This window comes from Marmota flaviventris, chromosome 7 (genome assembly GCF_047511675.1).
Source record: "Marmota flaviventris isolate mMarFla1 chromosome 7, mMarFla1.hap1, whole genome shotgun sequence".
Lineage (NCBI taxonomy): Eukaryota > Metazoa > Chordata > Mammalia > Rodentia > Sciuridae > Marmota > Marmota flaviventris.
Genome location: NC_092504.1, coordinates 1564883 through 1582897, shown reverse-complemented (window position 1 = coordinate 1582897; position 18015 = coordinate 1564883).

Below are 18015 nucleotides of genomic sequence, written 5' to 3'. Positions count from 1 at the left end.
GGAGGGAATGAGGGAAGGAGGAGGGAGAGGAGGGAAGAAGGGAGGGAGGAGGGAGGAGGAGAGAGAAGGGAGGAGGAGAGAAGAGGAAGAAGGAGAGAGGAGGGAAGCAATTGCTAACCCTTGAGAAATCCTGCTGAAGAGCGTATGGGAATATGCCCTTCAGAGAAGAGCAGTTAACAATGGGCAGGGCTGGAACAGGGGCCTCACTGAGAGGACACCTAGTGGCCAACGACCATGTAAAGTGCTGTCACCATTGGTAAAAGAGTGGCAAGTGCAGAGCCCACCAGGACACTGCACACCTACACGGGAGGGAGAAGGCAGGGGACCCCTGGAGCTGGTGGGCTGCTCAGAACTCAGCAGGCTGCTCCCCGACCTGTCTCCTCTGGACACTCCGCTTAGTGTAGAGCTTACTGGTCGCGATGGGGGCACTGGAGAGCCTCCCTGCTGCAGGGCCTGTGCAGGCACGCTGGAGGCCTCCTGGAGTGTCCACAGCAGTCTCTGCCACTCGAATTCTCAGGTTTCCCTCCCAGAAGCACAGAGCCATGCACAGCGTTCCCCGCTGTGCCCTGGAAGAGCTCCAAAGGAGAAAACACCCAGTGCCCACCAGAGTAAGTGCAGAAGTCATCAGTGGCTATTCACAAAAGGGACACTCTTCAGGCAGGAGGAGCCCTCAGCAGTGCGAGGATATGGTTGCACATTCCAGATGCAGAGTGGGCAAGAGCCTCCGGACGCCACAGCCCTGGCTACACAGTCCCTATGAACCTGCCAAAATGGGCTAAGGGACCTATTGCATTGGAAACTGTGGAGTGGTCACCTGGTCACCTGGAAGTTGTCCCCAGGTGGTAATGCTCTGTTTCCTGACCTGGGGTGCCTAAGTTTTGTAGTGATTGATTGAATGGTACTTTCATATTTGATACACTTAGAAAAGTGCATATAGAAGTATGTGTGTTACCCCTGAACTTAAAAAGGTTTTAAAATCAGGACAGTTCTACACATTAACCACGAACAATCCCTAAAGAAAATTAAGAAAACAATTTCATTTGCAAAAGTCTCAGGAGGAATAATAATTTCAGGAATAAACTCCACCCAGGACGAGGAGGACTAGCATCGAGCAAGTGCCCTGCGGAGAGAGATTGAGAGAGGGGAACACGCCGGGTGTGGGTGAGAGGCCAGAGCCGTCAGGTGGTCTGCAGAGTGGGTGCTGCCCCTGCGGAAACCTCTGTGCTTTTGCAGAAATAGACAAGTCCCTCTCTAAATTAATACAAAATCTCAGGGGACTCCAGGTAGTCCAAGCACTCTCAAAAAAGAAGAACAAAGGCAGAGGATTCGTGTTTCCTGATTTCAAAACTCACTACAAAATTAACACAGAACCATAGCCATGGGGTAAAGATACGCAGTCCACTGGACTAGAATAGAGACCAAGAATAAACCCTGGCACATGCAGAAGATTGCAGCAAGGGTGCAAGAACATGTGATGTGGAACCTGCGCCCTGCTGGTAGAGCACAAAGTGGTGCAGCTGCCTGGCTCACAAAACCAAGAACAGCCCACCACCAGGTCTGGCAACTCCTCCTCTGGTACACATCCAAGAGTCAAAAGCAGGGACTTACAGAGATGCCCATGCACCCAAGCTCATCCCAGGGCTGCTCACAATAGCCCAGAGGCGGAAGGCACCGGAGCCTCCATCTTGGTTTCTGAATGGAGCATCACAAAGTCCTGACACATGCTATCACATGGAAGGACTGGGACGACACTCCAATGTGGAACGAGCCAGTTGCACAAGACAAATACTGTACGGCTCCACTTGCATGGGACACCCCAGGGCAGTCAAACCCATAGGAACAGAAAGTAGAGCAGTGGGCACCAGGGGCTCAGTGGAATGGGTGAGTTGGTGCATAACAGGGAGTTTCAGCTTTGCAAGAGGAAAAGCCTGGCGATGGGTGGAGAAGCTGCACGGGGGAGTGGAGGGGTTCCTGTCTCAGGGGTGTGGAAATGGCTACCTTGGGACATTTTAGGGGTGTGTTTTATTTTATGTGTGTGTTTTACCACATTAAAAAGTAGGAACAGAAATTTGCCAAGAGTCCTGTCATCCCAATCAAGAGACAGAAACCACACAGTTCAAAGAGGGCACTCTAATGGACAGTCACTAGCAGTGCCAGGAGAGGACTCTGGGCCCTCTGTGAGGGAGCACCCCAGGAGAGAGGGCATGCAGGGACTCGGCCACTGACAGCACAGGGGCACTGTCTGGCCAGGCTGGGCTGGACGTGGCAGGAGCAGAGAGCAGGAGGGAGTAGTCAGTTGCAGGCGCTGTGCTGGACACAAGGAACCTGTGCCCAGCAGGCTGAGCCCTCAGGAACTCCCATGGCAGCCACAGGGTGGAGAAAACTGCACTTGGCCAGCACACACACGAGGTGCTGGGAGCTCAGCTTTGTCCCCTCTGACACATGGAAGGGCTGCAGGGAGCCGAGGCTGGAGGAAAGTGTCAAAGAGCACGTGCTGGGAACAGCCCCTCCGTGGACGGCAGCTTCAGGGGCAGCACCGGAGCATCCGCGTAACAGGCTGGGCTCAGGAAAGGCTCCCGCGAGGACACAGGGTTCAGAGTCAGCCACGAGGGGGCCAGGGGCCACTCACAGGGCTGGGCACTGAGGAGGCAGACACATCAGAGGCTGTGAGCAGTGGCACCACAGAGCTGCCACCTGGGACTGCGGGTAAGAGGGCAAGGCAGCTGCACTCTGGGCACCCTGAGGAAAATCCCCAGGGGCCCCTCCCCCTGGCCCTTCCTGGTGGCCTTGTGCACGTGCAGGCCTGTGATGGCCACGGAAGCCTCCTGCGTGGACTGGAGCCCAAGGACAGCCCGCATCGTCCCTGCCCGAGGATGCGGCCAGGGGCCTCTCCCAGGTGGTGGGGGCAGGCAGTCCTGGTGGCCCCACAGCTGCCATGAGCCCGTGTGACTGTGAGAAATCAAAGCGTGTGGGAAGGTCCACAGGCCACCCTTTGGGCACTGATAGTCACAGTGGTGAACGGGGTGCTCTGTGGCCATTTTTCACTGCAGACCAGGGCAGGGGAGACTGGCACTGTCTCTTGGGGAGGGCAGCCAGCCGTCCACCACTGTGGAGCCATAGCACCAGCCCTCTCAGGACGGCAGGTGACCTTGGGTGGAGGAGCTAGGCTTCCTGCCCTCGGCTCTGCAGCCGTCCTCCCCCTCCACGATTCTGCCGATGGCAAGCCCACTATCCCCAGGGCACCCTGCAGTGGCCCCTTCTCCTGCTCAGGCCCCTGTGCCCTGGCTGCAGCTGAGTGGATCCCTGATGCTTTGCTTACCTGGGGAGCACAGCAGCCCTGACTGGGGCCCAGGGAGGTCCAGGTCCTCACCTGGTGGAGGCACAGCTGTGCCCTCCCAAAGCACCTGGCTCAAAGCATTCGAGTGGAGCCTCCTTGTAAAGAGGGAAACCAGAATGCCACAGAGACCCAGCCAGGTGCCCAGCTCACAGTCCAGTGGGGCAGGGTGGGCTCTAGCTGCAAGCTGCCCCCAGACAGAAGGGCATGGTGTGGCCAAGCTGCCTGGACACTGCCTCTGACCCTCGCTATGAAGAAGCACCCCTGCTGTCCAATGTGTGTCTTCCTTTACGCCCGAGAGATGTCTATGGCCTTGTCTGTGAATCTTCATGGAGGCACAGGCCTGGGAGGGGGCCCTTCCCTGTGCACGGGGAGCCTCGCAGCATTGAAGCCCCAGCCTGCCTCCACCAAGCCCTGGCTTCCCTCGCGGCTGGTGGCCCTGCAGCAGAGCAGGGCCTGGGCCTGAGCCCGGGCCTGGGTCTCCTGCCCAGGTCCCTTGGGGACCTTAGGATCTCACTTCGGCAAATAGGGGACACAAGGTAGAAGCTCCACTGTCCTTAGCCCTCAGAGGGGACGTTCTAGGGCTGGCGCTGGACCCGTGTTAACTTTTAATTTAAAGTCTCTAACCACAACACAATGGACTTTTGACATACAAATATTAAAAATTAAATTTCCCGAGTTCATTATCTGATAATTAGAACTAAATAACATCTTAACTGAGAGGCCAGCCCCACGCAGATCAAGTCAGTTCCATTTAAGATTCCATTAGACCCGTGTCGGAGCAGTAAGTAATGGACCATAAAATTTAATTTGGAAATGATCTCGCGCGGTGATGGAGCGATAGTGTGCACAAAGGAGACGGCCAGCCCGCTCTGCCGCCCGACGGCTGAATTCAAAGGAGCCACTGCCATTGCCCGGGAGGACATGTGTTCCGCGCTTTCTTCTCCTTCCCCGGGCCCTGCGGTATTTAAAAGTCAGAATTGACCAGTGTAGCTCCGTGTAATTACAAAGATCCCCTTATCGGAGTCTATTGCAGGCGCCGGGGAAGGAAGACCTGATCCATTGGCTGTCTCGGGCCTCATTTACATGCACGGTAATCTGGCAGCCGCAGGTAATCACTTTAGGATTCTCAGGCGCTCAGCGATTCTTCATCTCCTGCCAGGGCCACCAGGGCTGCCTGTGAACTGGGGGTGGCAGCTGCCCCGTCCTTAGCAGGAGCCTGGCCTTGCAAGCCAGGGGACAAGCTCCACTGGGAATTCACATGGGTCCTTGCTCTGTAGGTTCAAGGACAACTGGGAACGTGTGGGTCAGTGCTTCTGACCACAACCCTCCGTGGCTGCCGGGAGCAGAGGCTGGACCTCCCCATGGCCCATGCTCCAAGGCACCCCCTTCCCTTCCTCCCCACCTGAAACCCTGGCAGCAGGGCCGGCCATCCTGAACCAGAAGGAGCAGGTGGCCCTAACTGAGGATGGAGCTCTGATCCCTCTAGGCACAGGCTCCTTTCCAGAGTTTTCCTTGTTCAGTGGTGGTGGTGGGGTCCCCTGGTGGACCTGGTCAGGGCCATCGTGCTGCCCCATTGCTGGGTCTGCTGGTCCACCTGCCTCTGCCTGGGCAGCAGCCTCTCCGCCGTTCACCTCTGCCTGTCTGACTGACCGTGGCTCTCCTTTCCCACCTGCACCCCTTAGCTCAGCAGATTTGGACCTGTGTATGCGATCCCTGTGGCCTGTGGGCAAGGGCCCAGCAGCCCTGCCTCCAGGGATGGCCCCAAGCCTGGCTCTGAGTGACTAGCTGTCACTCTGCACACCTAGGGGCCAGCCGCTGCCTCCTCTGCTCCTGACCAGGACAGACCCGGGAAGCCACGTCCCCTGCCTTGCCAGGGGCCCTCAGACTACCAACTGCCTGCTGTGCGAGGGACAGCCTTGGGGGGCATCTGTGCCTAGGGAACATGGGTCTTAGGGCTGGGGACCACCGGGGAGGCGAGGGCTGAGGGGCCCTCATTGCTCCCTCTGCAGAAGCCACCCGCCTGGACCCAGGAAGCGTCTGAGATTAACTCCTGTTGGCGGCGGGTGACCCTGTGTACCCGGGCTCCACGACTCTCTGCAGGCGGCTCGAGGCTTATCTCCAGAGAGCCTCATTTGTTACTTCTTGCTGAATACACCCACTCCCATTATTCCTGTAATTCTTGGCAATAACAACTCTTCCCCTAATGAAACCTGCATTATTGGAAGGTTACAGCCCTGACCCAGCAGAGATTAGCAGTGTACCCTGGTATTACTACATATGTAATTGTATAATTGATTTTAAAATTTACTTTTGTGTCCCCACATCATAAGTAAGCAGCCCATTAGGAGGAGAAATATAATTAATATATCTCCACTCACTTCCACGCAGCCAGAGCGGGCCCCGGGGAGGGATGAGTGTGTGGGGCCCTGCATGGCACGGGGCACGCTGGGGTGGGCCTGCCCCTCCCTGGGGGCACAGCAGAGGCTCCCCCACCCTCCCACACCGCCCTTGGCCTGCTGGGAGGTTTTCGCTGTCTGGAGCAGCCTCTTGGGTGGACTCTGCTGGGCACAACAGAGGGTCGGTGGCCCGCACTCCTACTGCGGCCCTCGCCACTGTCCACCTCAGAGTCCTCCTGGCCTCAGGGCTGAGCCCTTTAGGTGCCCCACCCAGCTCATCCGCCACCTCTGCCTGCAGCTGGGCTTCTGCCGACTCTCCCTGCGGACAGCAGCAGGGTGCACCAAGCGGGCTGCTCATGTCCCGGACCCGGGCCCGGGCTGCAGTCCTCAGGCCTGGCTTCCTCCTGGGGCTGCGCTACTCCCTGGCAGGGACCCTCCACCCTGCAGTCCTCCCATTGGGGGTCGGTGGGGCCCACCTGTGGTCACCGACAGTTCCTGACTCTGGTTCCTGGGTGGGCACTCAGGAGTGCACACAGCTGGCCCCTCGGCTGCTGCCCCTGTCCGGGACCCACCCCGCCCGCCAAGCAGGAGCCTCGTGAAGAGCTGGGCAGCCTCACTTAGTACTGTGCCCCGTGGTTGGCAGCCCCCTGCCTTCTGCCAGGACTTGGAGGTGGGGCTGGGTGCAATTTCTGGTGCCAGGCTTGAGAGGAGCTGGGGCGGCGCCAGGGCTAACAGGGCACGGGGCTCCTCAGTCCCAGACCTCAGGGACAGCTCCCCTGGCCAGTAGCCCAGCTCAGCGGGTGCCAGGCCTTACTGCACACGGCCCCCAGGCAGTCAGCCGGAGCTGGACAGCCAGGAGGGTGGGCTGTTCTGGCCACAGTGAGGCCCACCTGGCTCCCCTAGAGCAGCAAGGTTGTGAGGCTCAGGCAGGGAGAAGAGGAGTCACCTTCACCAAAGCCAACGACAGCTGCGGGCAGCAGGTGTCCCAGTGACCCTGGCCCGGGCCCAGGCACCACAGGCCCTTCTTCATCCACTGGAGCCGGACTCTCTCCAGGTGCCCAGGAGAGCCTCACACGACCGAGGCTCCCCACACTGCAGAAGCCAAGTTCCTTCAGCTTTGGCCCAGGCTCGGGTGGCACCCACGTGAGCTGAGGACTCAAGGGCTGGCCTCGCTGCAAGTGCTGCCCCAGGAGCACGGCCGACCTCGGGGCCTGAGGCCCGCCCGCCCAGCCCAGCAGCCGACTCCAGACTCCCCGAGGGGTATGGTGGGCCCAGCAGGTGGGCAGGCAGGGGAGCATAGGTGGCACGGGCAGGGCGGGCAGCGGCTCTGAACCTGCACCCCACTGCCCCAGCTGGCCTGGCCTGTGCTGCCCAGCCTGCCTGGCACTCCTGGCAGCCCCACCCGCAGATGCGCCCCTGAGGGTGCCCCATCTCTCACCTTATCACGCGGGCTGAGCCTGTCACCCTGCAGCAAGTGGACTCAGGGCCCGTAAATCACACGTCAAAGTGCTTTTTTAGGGAGGCTGCGGGAGAGCGCGAGTGTTCTCTGCCTGGAGAGGACAGGCCAACAAAATGCATGTGAGAGGGTCGCCACTTCATCATGGAGACGAAGAGTCGCTGTGGAGATCGCTCTGCTTAAAAAATGTGGTGGCGACTTGCAAATATGTTTTTAGAAGCAATTTTATTACAAACTGTCCCGTTGGTAACGCCTGGAAAATTATGGGGCACTGTGTTCATCCCTCAGGGCCGCAGAGCAGCGTGAGGTTGTGAGTGGGGATTTATCCCGGAGCTGAGGCAGGCTGGGCAGGTGTGGGCCGTGCTCTACCTGCTCGGCCCCGCCCCAGGGCCAGCTGCAGTCCCCTGCTCCGGCTCCGTGCCTGGGCCTGGGGCCGCACATGCCTTGAGTCCCAGCCCCTGTGCCTGGGCATGCATCCAGGAGCACCTCCTGTCCTAAGGTGCAGCTTGGCATGTAGACCCTGTGGGTTGCTCATCCCCTCTTTCTTCCTGAGGCCAGAAATCAGTAGCAAGCCACCACGGTGGTCCTGGTGACGTGCCCTGTGCGGTACCCCTCAGTGTGGACTCATTGCCACACAATAGGGGGTGGCTCCTGAGATGAGGCCAGGGAGCCTGTGTCCTGCCTTGGGTGCTGAGTCCCTCCCTCTCTTCACCTCTGCCACCTCTCTCACCAAGTGCTTTGGGGGAAGCCAGCCACTGGGTCCTGTGCACTCAGAGCCCATGGAGAAGCTGATGTGGCCAACAGGCTCTGAGTATCCAGGATCTACGTCTCAACAGCCTGGGAGTGAGCCCAGGAGTGAACCTCTGCCAGTGAAGGTTCCAAAGGCCTACAACCACGACTGAGAGTTTGCAGCTCTGGAAGAGACCTGGAGTGAAGCCACTCTTACTCCCAAGCCTCAGAATCTGTGTGAGATGGCAAGTGTTGTTTCTTTTAGTAACTGTGACTTCAGTAACTTGTTACACAGCAGTAGACAACAAGTACGACCATCATTCCCTCAACACCTACATCATTATCATGGCCAATACTATTTTAGTACCACCACCACCATCAGCATCATGTCCACCATCACCATCATCCTCACCATGACCACCACCATCAGCATCCTCACCATGACCAACATCACTACCACCATCAGCACCGATATCACCATGACTATCACCAAGACTACCACCATCAGCATCATGTCCACCGTCACCACCATTCTCACCATGACCAGCACCATCAGCATCATGTCCACCACCACCACCATCCTCACCATGACCACCACCATCAGCATCCTCACCATCAGCACCAACATCATCCCATGACCAACATCACCACCACCATGACCTCACATCATCACCATCAACTCCCATCCAGCTTGGACCACCAAAGAGAGGCAGGAAGGTGAGGTGGGGCAGGCGTAAGCTTCCCATAGCTTCACTTGGAGCTCTGGTGGGCTGCTTCCCTGAGATATGGCTCAAGCAGCGCCCATTTCTCCAACCCTTCTCCGTGTTCTGGTCTCCTCTAAGGTGGCCTTGAAGTCTCTGAGTTAGCAGAAGTGCCCATGGGCAGCCTGGGGTTAGACTGGAGGTTGTGACTTCGGGTTCAAAATGATGTGTTTAGAGATGCTGAGGGTGATGTTGCCACCATGAGACGCTGGGGAGTGGACCATCCCGGTAGGATGTACGCAGCAGGCCAGGGCCCCCCAGCTGGCTTCTCAGATCTGCTCTCCAGGGCCACCGAGCCTACGGCATGAACCGGCCAGCAGGTGGCGCCTCGCCTAGCTTAACCAGCAGCCTGTGCCCAGCTCCCAGCTCCTCTCAGGACCAGGTCAGTCCAGGGAAGCCCAGGCCTGATCCGAGCAACGGTGTCCAACCCTCAGCCATAGCCCAGTGCCAGGGCAGGGAGTGACAGCCTTCTCAGAAGTCCCAGCTCTCATGGGTGGACCTCGCCGCCCTGGGTGGGGGTTATGTGGGTAAGAGGAGCACTTCCTGCCCAGGGGCTCCTAGAGCTGCCCAGGAGGACCAGACCCCAGGGTGGACTCCCGGCTGCCAGCACAGGCCCTCTTAGGCTCCAGGTGGACTGACCCGTTCTGCAGGCTTGTGGGACGCCCTGAGGTTTGGGGCAACCTACATGGAGAACACCTGGGTGGCATGAAGAAGCAGGCGGCCAGTGAGCCAAAGGCCTGCCCCAGGGCCACTGCCTGGTGCATGGCCCAGTCCGCTCTTGCTGGGGGGGAGTCTGGAAGGACAGGATCTCCATCTCCCATCGGCCCCGCAGCCTGACATCACCTGAAAGTGACTAACACATGTCCCCTTTAACCAGGGCCATTAATTGATAACACTTAATTAATCTGCCCAGGAGAGAGATCAAGTGAAGATTGTGTCCCTCCACAGCCACACGTATTGACTTTGTTCTTCCAATGAGCCGTCAGGCCCGCGGGTCCTCTGGTGAGAGACTTGACCTTACCATCACCCGAGCACTTCGGTGGCTCTGGTCCCTGCCAGCAGACCCCCGCTGACCTGGCGCCCCTTCCTGCAGCACCTGCCTGGCCCTCTTGGCTGGGCGTGGCTCCACTTGTGGTTTCACACATGTGGTCACCTCGAAGTCGTACGGCTGCCCACTAGAGGAATGTCCTGCTTGCAATTAACTGCTTTATTTAGGGCATATTTTCCTTCCAAAGCAATTAGGTTTTTGCAGCCTTTGGAGAAAGCAAGTGACCCGGAGCCAATACCTGTAATTCAGGCTCGAAGATGGGCGAGACCCATGGTGGAGTGTTGTTGCCCCAGAACCGGGCTGTGTCCTGCAGACATTCCCAGTGGGGACACACCTCTGCCCTGGAGGGAGGACCCCGGCAGGCAGGCCTCGCTGATGTGGAGCTCGCAGTGCCACCCTCCCCCAGCTCCCTCCTTCCCTCCACTCCCTGTTCTGTCCCCTCCCTGGCCCTGTCCCCCCCGACCCCACCCAAGTGCCACTGCATGCAGATGTCTGATCATGGACATCCTGGAGTCCACCCCACCAGCCTACAGCCTCAGCCCCCGTCCCTGGGGGACAGGGGTTTCACATTGTATGTGCTTCTTCCTCTTGGCCAGCACTTGGACAGCACCTATGTGACATGTGGCCGTGGTTTGTTCTCAGGGCTGAGCAGTATTCCACCTTGTTACCCCTTCACCTGCCGAGGGGCTTTCTGGGGTTTCCAGTTTGGACTGTGGCAGATAAAGCTGCACTGAGCTTGGTGACGCTGGACATTTGATGGACACGTGTGTTCCTTCCCTCCGGGTAAGTGAAATGGCTGGGTTGTGGTCCATGTAAGTCTCAGCCATTCAAATGGGTGTGCAGTGGTGCCTGATCGTGGCTTAGTTCTCATTTTTCTAAGACAAGTAGTGTCCGGCATCTTTCTTGGGCTCTGGTAGAAATGCCTGCTCAGGGAGCGAGAGGTGTGCTCAGCGGTGCGCACCTGCCCAGCATGCGCGAGGTCCTGTGTGAAGTCAGGGTTTCCCTCCTGGAGCCAGCCCAGCAGGTGTGGGCAGTAAGCTAGTGGAGACTGGAGAGGGACTGGCCTGCAGGCCCGGGAGCTCAGGTCCTGGTGTGCAGCACTGTGGCAGCAGCCCAGATCCTAGCATGGCCACACCTACCTGCTGTCCCCTCCTCGGGCAGCCTCAACCCATCAGTGAGGCCAGCCATTGTCCTGCTGCTGAGCAGGGGAGGCAAGGCTGCCGCCCTGGAGCAGGCGTGCTGCTGAGAGCCACCAGGGTGCTCCCAGGGGGCTTCTGCCTCTGTCCCAAGCAAGGGAGGGCTGAGTCCTGAGGCCCAGTGCTCCCCGAGATGTGGGGAGGGAAAGGAGGATTCTCAGCAGGGCACCCCTCACCTGTCCAGAGGAGACCCCTGCTTTGCTTGGCGCCTAGCACCAGGAGGCTGGACTCCTCCGGTCCCCCGCCTTCCCAGGAGAGGCAGGTAGGGCAGCTGGCCTGGTGCGTGGATGGGCCTGCCAGGCGGTCCTGTCCATGTGCAAAGCTGAGCTCCTCCAGCTGCCAACCTGCCAGGCCCAGGGAAGCAGGTTGCCCCAGACAGCGAACAGAGACACAAAGTGTGAAAAATTGGACTGACAGCCCTGCGCGGGAGCTCGCTGAGTGAGTGAGCGAGGGCCTGGAGATTTCCATTTATATAGCACATTTCACCAGGCTGGGCCCGTGCCCGGGCCTGTGCCCATGCCCGTCCACCAGCCCCACACCGCCAGCCGGCCTGGGAGTGCCCACAGTGGGCAGAGCTGGGTGGGCAGAGGTCCTCCGAGGAGTCCGCCTCTGCCCTGCACAACAGGCCTCTCCAGAGACCTGGGTGAAGCAGCTGCAGCCCAGGCCCAGGACGAGGACAGCTGGACACCCGGAAACGGGCTGCGTCCCCTTCAGGTGCACGTGGGGGGACGCTTCAGGTACACGTGCCCCACCCGCAACATGAGGCAGCTGGAAAAGGGCCTCCAGGGGTGACCCGGGTGAGGTGAGGTCACAGGGGGCAGGTCCAGAGGACAGGAGGAGACAGCAGAGGTGTGGGGGTGCAGTGAGAAGGCGCCGCCTGCAGGCCGCAGGGGGAAGCGCAGAGCAGGCGGCCTGGGCGTCAGTGGGGAGAAGCAGAGGAATGAGTCTCCACGGGAGAGCCGTCCACATCCCTGGAGGCAGCAACCCGCGCTGGGGCAAGACGAGCGGCAGAACCCACACCGAGAGGCAGGAACAGGGCCGCAAGATGCTCAGGACAGAGCTCAGCCCGGGGACAGCGCAGGCACTGCCAGGCTGGCGTCACACCCCCCAAGGGGAAAGCCCACGAGGCTCAGGGCTAGACCCAGGTTCGGAAGGAAGTCCCACGGGAGTCCCCGGGAAAGGCCCAGGAAGGCCAGCGTGGGCTCCAGGGTCCAGGCCTGCCCGCCGCAGAGCCACCCAGTCGCCAGGCGGCCACACGCCTGGGAGGCAGACGCGAGGTTGCCAAAGGCGGGCCAGGACAGAGGCTGGCAGCCTGGCGCGCCCGCCCCCGCCAGGAGGAGGAGCGGGGCTGCCTGGGGCTCCCGGCCCGCACACTGGCCTGGCTCTGTCCCGCGTTTCCTTTCTTCTTCACGGGAGCTTTGGTTTTTTTCTTCATTAGTTTTCTTTTTAAACCAATTTTAGCCTTTTGTCTCTCCCTGCCACCTTTTGTCTGTTTGGGGGAGAGTCTTGTCATTTGAAATGCCAAAGTTTATGTAGTCACATTTGTCAGTCTCCTAGGTTGTCTGCGTTTGTGTCACTTGGGAAAGTCTGTCCCCTCTGGAACCGCGTCTTAGGAACAGGGAAGTTCTCACTGCAGCCTGATTTGATCCAAGGCACGTGTGGGGTGCCAGGCAGAGGCAGGCAGGCAGCTTCGGTCCCACTGCCCCTCAGTGCCCACCCAGTGCCCACCCCAGTGCTTATCCAGTGTCCTCTAGTGTCCCCATTGACCACTCCAGTGTCCCCCAGTGCCCACCCAGAGTCCACCCAGGCATGTCTACAGCTAGTCCATCTAGAGCTCCGGTGTGAGGCTGGACTTCAGGCCGTGGTGCCCTGCGTAGGTCTGGGCCTCTGCACAGTTCCCACAGTGCAGCCTGGCCACTACCTCCTCCTCGCCCTTGGGGTGGGGGTCCCTTCTGAGACAGAGGGCAGAGGCTGGGTAGAGGTCAAGACAGACCCTTCAGAAGCCCCCCTCTCTTCCCACCTGAGGATGTTCTTGCCCCACCCATCTGCACCAAAGTGGCTCCTGATTGGCTCACATCAGCAGAGGGCACAACCTGGACAGTCTGGTCTGGCTGGGTGCTCTTGACCGGCAGTCCCACTCAGTCTGACTGGGGGCTGAGCCACTCCCAGGTGGCTAGGGCCTGGGTGCTAGAGGTAGTCCAGCACTGGCCCTGGGAGCCCAACACCTCCTGCAGAGCTCCTTGGGCCTGGCCACCAGGGTAGCTGGAGCCCTGAGGGGTGTCCACTGCCACCAGGGCCTCCAGGGGAGCTTCCGGGAGGGGCTGGAGGGTGAAGGGTCAGATGGAGGAAGAGCATTGTGGGAAGTCCCTGGCTGCTCTGGGGACGGTGGTCATCCTGGGACTCCAGGTCCCTTAGAGGGACACCTCAGAGGAGGATTGACAGGTGTCCCTCTGCTCCTGTTGGGGAGTTGGTGAGCCTTAGAGGGACCACTTGGGAGCAGACAGGCCTGTTGTTGGCCACTGGGGGAGAGTCAGGTGGGCAAGGGAGGTCCCAGTGGATAGGCTGTGGGACTCAAGCTGGTCACTGGGAGCAACTGGCTCCCACACGAGGGCCACAGCGCTGTTGCAGACCCACCTGGGCCCACAGGTGGTCAGCCTCAGGGCAGGGCAGGGAGGGTTCGCTGGCAACCGTGGCACCCAGATGCGGGGTCTGCAGTCCCAGGCACTGCCCAGACAGAAATGCTCCAGGACGGTAGGCCTCCCACTTGGGCTATGCCGCCATGTTTTTTGCCGCCCGTGAGTTATCAATCTCCGCTCCCTCAAAGACAAATGCCGCGTCAGGCTGGCCGCCGGGACCCCCATTTATCACCATTTAATATGTATTAAAGCGCTCTCACCTCTGATTGCAAAAACAAACAAAACTCTGCATCGACCACAGGCTGGCAACAGGCGGGAGGCGGCCGGCAGGCTGGGCCCCCCCTTCCCGGGTCCCTGGCCTCGCTGTGCTGGCCAAGGCTGTGGGTCCTTGCCAGGGGCTACAAGGGCAAAGACAACCTTCTCATTCAGCCTGGGCCACACACAGTTAGTGGAGGACATGGCCTGCCCCCCAGCCTGACGTCCCAGTGAGGTCATCTTCAGTACAGAGGAGTGGGTTGGCCCTGACCAGCCAGTGTCCTGGAAGGCCCTGGCACGTCTGCACAGGTCTCCGTCCTGCGAGACTCATGACTGGCACAGGTGGCCTGGGATTTGGGGACCCCACTGCAGGGAGCCACCTGAGAGCACAGGAAGGGGTGGGGTCCTGGCTGTCCCTCCTGAGGCCCTTGGAGCCATGGCCCCCCTGTTAGAGGGGGAGCTGAGGTACACCCATGAAGGGCTGGGCTGGACCCAGGACCAACTTGCACCAGGAGTGGCCCTAGCTCCCGGGAAACCTGGACACCAGAGCCCGAGCTGCAGCCGCAGACACTGGCGTGAACAGAGCCCCTCCCTGGCCAGTGAGGAGCCGCTGGGAGCGTCCCCTCCACAGATGGAGAAACTGAGGCACGGGGCAGCAGCTCCTACCCAGCCTGTAGACGGTACCTGCCGCCACCCCTCTTCCAGTGGGGACCCAGGCACCCCCTCCCTGTTCCCTCTCAGGCACCACCGACCACTCCCTCGCCAATCCCATAATACGCCAGGCCCAGTCCCGTGGGGGTGGAGCCCCTGGGCGGCCCCAGCAGTGGGGGCTGCAGGGCTGCTGTGGGAGGGAGGGGCACGGCTCGGGCCACTAAATCAGCCCACGCCTGTCACCAGCGCGGCTGCGGGAGCTGCCCGAGCGGAAATAACAAATGGCTGTCATTGTGGAGCCCAAACCTGTGATTATAATTATCACCCCCTCGGTGACCTTGCGTAAACTTTAATCCCTCTCCAATGGAGCATTTAAATAGCCTTCGCTGCTGCTCACAGAGGCCGCCCGCCGCTGCCCCAGCGCTGGCTCCCAGGGGGCAGGGACGCCTCTGGAACCACCGTGCCTGCCTGGAGCTGCGCCTGGGCTGAGCTGGGGTGCCCAGTGGCCCCGCTCCCCAGGCCCGGTTCACAGGAGAGGGCACTGGAGGTTGAAGCCCAGGAGGTGGTGCCAGGCACTGCCCCAGCCCTGTCGGGAAGGTCAGAGGGGTCAGAGGTGGTGGGGCCCTCGTCCCCTGGCCCTCGTGGGGCTGGGGACCCAGCCACCTGCCAGCTCCTGTGGCACTCAAGGGCCCTGAAGCCCCTCACCAGCCCGGGGTCACTGCCACCTCCTGCTTGGCCAGGCCCCCTGCTTCCAACGTCCCCGACACTCATCCGCCATGGAGGGTCCAGGCCCCCAGGACACTTCAAAGTTCTGGCTTTGTGGCTTTGCCCAGGGCACCAGGGAGATCCTATCATGCAGCTCACGGTCTCTCAAGAGTAACTCCCCTCCAAGGACAGGACCCAGAACATGAAGCACAGGGCCCAGCCCTGCTGGACAGCCCAGCCCTGCTGGACGGCCACACCTGGGAGCCCTCCTTGGGGCGTGAGGGATCTGGACATGAATCAGTGTGCCTCTATGGCCCCCGAACACACGGCCCTCCTACCCAAGGCTGCCCAGCGTGGCCTGTTCCCAGGTTGGGCTTTGGACTCCAGGCCTAGAGGACTGGGCCCAGGACCCTCCGGGGCCCAACAGACTGGGACGCTCAGCTGCCCCGTCCAGCCCTCTCACACACAAGCCCTTGGTTAGGGGCAGGTGTTGTGGGGTGGTCTGAAAGCTTCCCAGAGGGCCAGAGCAGAGGGTCCCAATGCCCACCACCAAAGGCACTGACGAGTCGTGTCCTGGAGAAAGTCTTTGGCTTAGTTTGAGCCGTGGGCTTTCCATGTGGGTGAGAGGAGGAGTCCCTTATGTCCAGAGCACCCTCTCCCAGGTGGGGGGATGGGTGGAGTTCTGCCCTCCCTCCCTCCCTCCCTCCCTCCCTCCCTCCCTCCCAGGGATCGACCCTGTGCTGGGAGACCCCAGACCTGGCAGTAGCCGGTTACACTGACCCTGGAGCTGACAGGCATTGACTAACTCATGACAAGTGCAGGAGTCCTCGTGAGGGTGGTCAAGGCCTGCAGAGGTTAGGCACTGTCCTGAGGAACCATCCGAGCAGGCAGTGGGGAGGGAGTTCCAGAGGGTGTCAGGGGACCCTGCACAGAGCAGCCAGCTGCTCTGAGAGGCAGGGCCAGCCCAGGCATGGGGCCAGGGTCCCCTCTCCTGCCCTCACACGGCACACCCACCCACACATCTGTCCCTACTTGCTGTGATAGCTGGAGATGCCAGTGACGTGTACCCATCTTCCTGAGTGGGACGGCCATGCACTCGGGCCCCCTGAGAGCCCCCCCGGCTCCTGCTCAGGGCCTGCAAGGTCAAAGTCCCCACAGCCACAGCCCCTCTGCTGCTTCCCCAGTGCCTGTCCCCCACGCGCCCCTCCAGAGCTGTTCCTGCCCCTGCTGAAGGTGCTGGGCTTGACGTCCCCCTGCTCGGGATCCCAGTTCACCCTGGAAACTCACAGCTATCCTCTGGCTCTGGGCACCTAAACAGCCAGGGCTGTCACCCCAGAGTGGCTGGAGGGTGGCAGGAGGGTGGCAGCTCCAGAGAGCGCTCCGTGACAGTCCCTGCCCACACAGGGCTGGACCTGCAGGGAGACACGGGGCAGGCCGCTTGTCTGCAGGCCCCAGCAGCAGCAGGACCAGGCCCCAGAGCTCAGCCTCACCAAGACCTGGCTCAGGTGAGGTGCTGGGGCAGACCCCCTCCGAGCCCCCCACGGCTCTCGCAGGGCTCAGCTGCACCCCGAGAGTGGGGGTGTGGTGCTGCTTTGAGGAGGGAGCCCCGCCCCCTCGCCCCTCGGGGGCCTCAGGTTCTGGCCAGTCCTAGGCGAGGGCAGAGCCGGGGTCCCCGAGGCACGTGCCTCTGGAGCTGGGAAGCACAGTGGCCCGGTCGGCTGCAGCAGCACAGGTGCTGGGACTGGGAATGTCGGCAGTGCCCGTAGCCCAGCCGCTGTGTGGTGACAGCCCAGCCCCAAATGAGCCACTCTGAAGCCACATAATTGCTGGCTGCCATGGGGTCACCCTTGACCCTCACAGGAACGGCTGTCAGATCAGTGCCAAAACCTAGCTCTTGGGGCTCAGAGGGGTGGTCCCCACCTCTCCTGGATGACGGTCTCTGTTCCTGGGGGACCTTTCACTGTAAGAGCAGCCAAGTGATGCTCCCTGTCGACGGGGGCTGCAGTTCTCCCCCCAGACCACCTGGGTCCTCAGGGACTTCCCCAGGGAAGCCAAGGGGCAGACCGCTGGGGGTGCAGACCCCACAGAGCCAAAGAGCAGAGAGAGTGAGCCTGTGGTGGGGGCCGTCACCTCCAAGGCCACCATGGGTAAGTCTGGCTGTCCCCACCCTCACTGTCCTCCTGGGGGAGCCACCATCTGTCCCAGAACCTACTGGGCCCCTCCCCGTACCCACCTGTGGCCACACCCACCAGGAGGCTGGTGGTGGGAAGGCGCGAGCCACCATCCGAGATGTGTCCCAAGGCCTGGGTGGCAGCACCCTGCCACTCTGCTGCCTTCCTCAGGCCTCCCTCTTACGGTGGGCCCAGGGCTCCAGAAAGGCAGGTGGGAGGTGTCCCAGGCCCTGGGCAGCCCTGGAGAAGCTCTGGTGCTGTCCACCCTGTGTCTGGGGCTTGGTTCCCTGACCAGCTGAGAGGGTTCCGGCCCAGTCTCTCCAAAGCAATCAAGAGGGGAAGAAGAAAATACATCCAGGGGCCAGGACCACCAGAGGGTCACATCACTCTGGTGGCCAGTTGTGCTGTGCCTTGTGGCCACTGTCAAGGCACTGGCTTTTGACTGTCACACGGTGTCCCTCCCTTGTGCAAAGCCCCGGGGCTGTGCAGAAGGAGCAGTGAGGCTGTTAGGGGGGGGGAGGGATGATGCAGACACACATGCACACGTGCCATGCACACGTGTCCAGGTGTGTGAGCGCATGTGCATGGATGTGCACTCAGACCCACACAGCTGGACACGTGTCTGCACAGACAGACGTGCGGGGCTGTGCACAGGTGCACACCAACACTTGGGC